General features: G+C 31.4%; 1 long non-coding RNA gene across 1 annotated transcript; it reads left to right on the forward strand.

Moving 5' to 3' along the window:
- Positions 1-4,311: 4,311 nt before the first annotated feature.
- On the forward strand, positions 4,312-6,095 carry LOC108733431. Its single transcript, XR_001937223.2, has 4 exons — positions 4,312-4,511; positions 5,290-5,437; positions 5,693-5,950; positions 6,018-6,095. It is a non-coding gene; the product is annotated as an uncharacterized LOC108733431 (long non-coding RNA).
- The last annotated feature ends 159 nt before the right edge of the window (positions 6,096-6,254 follow it).

Here is a 6,254-nt window from a genome sequence, read left to right on the forward strand (position 1 = left end):
CGGAGCAAAAACTTATCAGTAGTTTTTATGTTGGCTCTTCACAACACGAATGTAGATCAGTCATTTTGGTTTTACTTAGCTGAATTAAATTGTCAGATGTGGTCGCTATGTTCTTCACAACATAAAATAAAAGATTTGTTTGGGTTTTCCTATTGTTAGATGTGTAATAAGTTGGTTTTCGGTTTATGGTGTTTGTACAGTAGTTTTATAGCGTATCAGATTTTACATAAAAGTTAAATATTGTTGTGTGATAGAGAACGTTCATCTGTTTTGTCAGCCATTAGAGGAGGATTGCAGTGCTTCTAATATTCACATATGTAAGTTTTTACTATTGCATTCCAAAGCTGACTAAAAAATTACAAATGCGTGCAGGACTATATACGTAGCTTTCCTGGGGGAATTAATATTATAAGTATCTCTACCTTCATGCATACCTACACGTATTATCGCGTTTAAATATAAATATGTAGACATTTATAGTTTGAGTAGAAATAGGTTCTTAAAATTAGTGTCAGTTGTATATTTAAAGAGACCATTCGATGATAAAATAACGTTATGTAGTTTCAGTTATGTGAATTATTTATATTACTTGATGAGAAATATTTAATGCATAATGTTTAGTAGATGTTACCTTCAGTAAAAATATCAAAAAATAAACCTTATAATTGAAAAGTATTAAGCGACAATGTGTCAATAATTGAAAATATTGATTAGTAAATAAATGTGCTATTAGTCGAAAATATGAAAGCAATAATTTGTAAACAAATAATTAATAAATTGTGACCTGTAATAAGTGTATACTATATAGTACAAGCGAAACATAGGGATGTTGTAATCCTTAAAGGATAATATGGTCAAATTCGTATAAATACCTTTATCTATTTATTCATACCTATACATAATAAAGTAATATAAGTTCAATAAAAACAACTTAAAGCCTTTGAGTGATGCTACACTTTTTCAAAAAATTTTGAGTTCGGTTAGTTTAGAACAGTTTTCAAAATGACAGATAATATTTTCAGTAGTGATGAGTAAAGCAAGAGCAAGATCAAGACTGACTCAGTCTTGATATTGGTCTTGGTTTTGCTTATTCAGCCTTGGTTATGGACTTGATCAAATACTTCTAGTCTTGGACTTGCTGATATAGTTTCGGCTTAATGTGGGTCTTGTTGATATAGTCTTGGTCTTACTAATTTAAAAACTCAAGAACTTACCCCTTCTCTGATGTTTACATTAACTTTTCCTTCAACGCATAAATTGACCTTTCATCGAACAAAATAGTCCAAAGTACTCGAAAGAATTAAGAAATATAAAAAAAAATTGTTCCTTTTAATCACATCAATTCTCCACTCAACCCCTACTGATGTTTGAGATGTGATATCAGAGGAGGACGTTAAAAATACTATGGAGAGAAAAGTTTAGAAAGGAGGAGATACTAGAAAGAGTAGGAGAACAGAGAGTGATGTGGAAGTCGATAAGGAATAGGCCAGATAGGTTAATAGGGCACTTTCTGGGACATGAAGGGCGTGTTAGAGTTATTAGGAGTTCAGGGCAAAGGCAGACCTAGATTGTTTACAAATACATAGTTAAAGATATAAATTGAGTCAAGTATTGTAGAAGTGCACATTGAACCAATATGATACATGCATTTCCAAAATTAAATATTAGAAATCATAAGCTAACATCTACCACTCGTTTAGTAGGCCAAATAGCAATATTTATGTTGTGAATTGGACCTTTTGTGTATTTTACTATAGTTGTCCAGCTATCGTTTTATTAGTTTATTAATCTTGAGCTTATTACCATCTATTTATTAATTGTACGTGACTATTTCTTCTTTCATTTTTATTGCCAAATTTCCCTTATACCTTCCTTCCTAGAATGTCTAACCATCTGCACCCCTTGTAATTTCTTGACTCTATTGTTGTATCTGTGTTGTATTTACCTCTTGTATATAGCCTCTTCTTTGTATATATATATTTTGTTGTACCTTCATTTCAGAACTTATTTGTATATTTATCATGTTATACGTATACTTGTGACTATATTAGTTCCCTATCTTTCTCAATGAGATATAGTTTATCGACCACCTCCACAGGAAAATCATCTCTTCCGAACGAGCTATAATAGATTTAAATAAATTTGTTAAGAACCATCATGTTTTTATTTATTGAAGTGTTTCTTAATTCAAAACAATTTAAATAGCGAAAATAATTATGATTATTTGATTTTCGAGTGATATTTTTCTTCTCGACATTTCCTCAAAATGAACGGTTGGCATTTTCAAATAGATCTGTTCTTACGATTGTTTAACATGCTTTAGCGAGAGGTGCTCTGGAGCGCATATTTGTATTTGGACGTGTACGTGTTTGGGGTGTTTGGTAAACTGGTAATCTAATTAGTTCGCTTTTTGGGTTCGGTGGTTTTTAGCGATTTTTAGGGATTCGTCTGTTCTTATCTATCTACATTACTCCCTACTCCCTTGGCCGTCTCGAGTAGTATGATGATTCGGTGGTCAAATCTTTAGTGCCTTCGAATCTGATTTTATGATTACGTTGTTTAAAGCATGTTCTGTTGATATACGTATCTTAGACGGCGATTTGTTTTGCGTTCATTTACTCTTGTGTTGATGGATCGTTTTGTAGTTCCTACGTAATATTTTCCAAACGTGTAAGAAATCCATTATACGTCTGGGGATGTACGGTAGAATGGCAATGTGTGTGTGTGTGTGTTCTAGCACTTGTTCATTATTAAAGTTCTTTTTTCCTCGGTTTCTTGAAGAATTGTCGGATTTCTCTTCCGGTCGACCCATTTCTTCTTAAAGCACTTTTCCGAAGCAGAAGAGGAAACATAAGTAAACGGTAAATTTTTGCCAAAGCGGAAACTGAAGCGAATGCGGAAGCGGAAGTGTAATGTTTTCAGGTGACTCTTCAATGCAGTGGTCGTGCGCCCTTTTCGAAAATATTTTGTGACAAATTTTGCATTTAGTACTTGCATCGTTAATATGAACAAAATAATCCTAAATGGAATTTCTTTTTGGCTTCAATATTGTACTTTTAACTTAAAATTGACACCACCGAGCAAATACTATACAAAATAAATAAACGCTAATCAAATTAGTAGAAATGAAATTATTAGGTGAAGTGGCTAAAGTCCTCGACGTTTTTAGATTAATGCAGGAAATTAATAATATAATAAAATTTGGAAAATACCAATATATGAAATAATAGGAAAAAGGTTACCTTAAACTATAACAAATAAGTTATTTACACCCGGACAATATTATTATTGACAAAATTTTGCCGACTATAGCATTGCATTGAGGCTAATACTTCATAAACATAAAAGGTTGAAAATAATTCGTTCGCAATGATACAGAGTGGCCGCTGAAAGCTTGTGCGGGTACCTGCACAACATGAAGACGACCAAATTCAGCCAACAGATAAAAGTTATAAATTTTTACGATTTATTTTATTGTTCTGATATATTGAATTTCAAAAATATGAGAAATAAGATTTTGTTAAGGTCCGATAAACTTCCTTTATAAAAATGAAGAACCAGATGTAGAAGCGGATGTGAAAATGTATGCGGAACTTTCGTGATTACGGAAGCGGAAGCAGAGGTCTGTTACAACAGCAATACCATAGACTCACATATTGTTCTGGCGCGTTCTATTATGTTTTTATTCCTCCTCATTTTTAACAAGTATGGTGGTTGGAATCTTTGTAAAAATATCTGGTTTTTAATATATGGCCTGGCTGAATCGTCGAGCGATTAATACGCCAGCTTCCTAATTTGAGTGAGAAAGTCTTGCAGTTTTCTTAGCCAGTGACTCCAGAATGTTAGAAATGTATCACAGTTTTATAAATGGCGGTGTCTGGTGCGGTTTGATTAAATTTCTCCGCAAAATTGTCACTTTTTCCTACAATAGTAAAGTTTGTAACATGCTGGATTTTAACCTGTTTTGCTAATTTCATTTCAAAACTTTTCTTAGTCATTTTAAGACGATTACTTATTTAACCACTATCAATTGGTGATGTCTTTTAGAGATAATTCATTAACAATTATTAAACTGTTTATGTTTATAGGTATTATAAGGAATTTATTAATCAAATCATCAGAAGTTAATTTAAAGCATAGTTAATTATTATTTAAGTTCTATGTTTGACCAGTTGTTGTTTTTCCAATAAAAAACTATATGGGGTGTTGGATATTAATGTTCTTAATGGATTTCTAATAGGGGTGGTAATCATAGCTTAATCATTTTTGAATACTTATTGATTAATATAACAAATCATTTTACAGTAACGTTACACAAATCTGGATAGCATATGTCGTGAGGTATTTCCTGCGTGAAAATCTTCTTGTACTTCACAACGTGCTGTACGCTTTGCCTGGAGGAACGAAGAAACTGCCTTTTTTCCACTGGAAGCAGACAACGTCGAATCTGCTGCTAAAGGAAGGATTTATAACAATGAATTGGTAACATCTTGAGTGGCACCACCATAAAGGTAATTATGTGATAATATTAATTAAGTATGGTTAAACTTTGATTAAAGTCAAACTTTTATTTATTTATTTATTTATTATGGTCCAACCGGCATTAACTGCTTTTAGAATTCTGCTTAAAATTAACAACCTAGATATGTCACAATTGTACAGTATAAAGACACAAATTAATTTCATGAACTAGCAAATTCACTTTAAATTATTTTTTTTATTGCTTTTTTATATTATTACATTGAACACAAACTAATAAAAAACCAACAAAAATTCAAAAGTATCACACCCGAGATGTAGCCGATACAATGAGAAAGCTCAGACGGAAATAACGAAGTTGCAAAATATGTTCAAGTAGTTTTTTATCATTCCTCAATTTTCGACCCTTACAGATGGAATGTCATTTTCAAATTTGAATGGCACAACTCTCAAAATATAATATATACAATAAAAAAATAATAACTGGAATCGGTTTACGATTGACGAAGAAGTCGCGTAACATACACACAAAAAAATACAAGCGAATTGAGAACGTCCTTTTTTTGAATCGTTTAAAAACGTAAATTTCTTTAGTTCAATACATGATTAACAGCCTTGTAGTTTCCAAATATCACAAACAAAGAGATTCTTTTAATTAATGTAGTATTTGCTCATTAAGACAAGATTCGAGAATCAGAAAAAAGTTTTTGTGTTAATTTTGAAAATAATTATTTTAAGGATTTATTATTTTTATTAGGGGGTTAAATTAATTACATTATGTGTACTGTTTCATACCATTTTATTTTACAGGAGAATGCCACGTGTCACGAAGTGTTGGATCATATCAGTTCTCTTTCACTTCAGGATATAGCGGTACCTGAAGGATGCATAAAAGTGCTTTTACCTGTTGGAATCAAAAGAAATGTGTTGCAGCAAGTATTTTTATGGCAATGAATTGGTAAGTGACAACATTAAAGATATAATTTGTGAAGTATTTGGAGTAAATTATCCCATAAAACAGAACAGTTGAAATAGAACTTAATGCCTTTCTCTGAGTGTGGAAGGTAGCATGAAGGGATGAAACATTAATTTTAAATATTATATTAGGAACCATAATAAACACTATGTATACCTTTCGGCAGTTTTTTATTTTCTTTTATACTTTGCTTATTAAATAATCTTTTTAATTTGCTTTTCTTGTCCATTTCTACAGGTTGGTTAAACGAACGATATAAGGGCGTTCAGGTTAATTAGGTGCTACTGATGTGCCAACAATTGCACCATTCATTCTGGTCTTGGACTGCTTTTAACATCAATTCCTTCAACATTATGCATCTAATTCCTGATGGATGAGTAACAACCCCTGGAATTTTCATTCGTCCTGAAATAGCAAATGTCCTCATTCCTGGTGGCTTTGATCTGCTTTTCACATTATTAAACTTTGGAACGTAACATTCTGCAGCTAATCAAGGTAAGAATACATTGAAATTAATTAAAAATGACTCGTTATTAATTTATTGCCAACCTATCTGTTTCAGATCAACGGTGGAAAAGACAAAGAAGATCCCGTAGTTAAAATACTTCCTTATTTTGCATGTTTTTTTATTAGAATTAGTATTTTATTTTGCATGTTTTTTATAATTATTTTATTTGAATTAATTTTTATTTTGCATGCTTATTTTAGATTATTTTATTTGAATTAATTTTTGATTGTAGATGTTGTTATTGTTTTTAGTTGTAGTCGTTATTACTGTACTAACACGTTTAGTTTTTTT

The sequence above is a fragment of the Agrilus planipennis genome, unplaced genomic scaffold (assembly GCF_000699045.2).
Source record: "Agrilus planipennis isolate EAB-ADULT unplaced genomic scaffold, Apla_2.0 scaffold2, whole genome shotgun sequence".
Classification (NCBI taxonomy): domain Eukaryota; kingdom Metazoa; phylum Arthropoda; class Insecta; order Coleoptera; family Buprestidae; genus Agrilus; species Agrilus planipennis.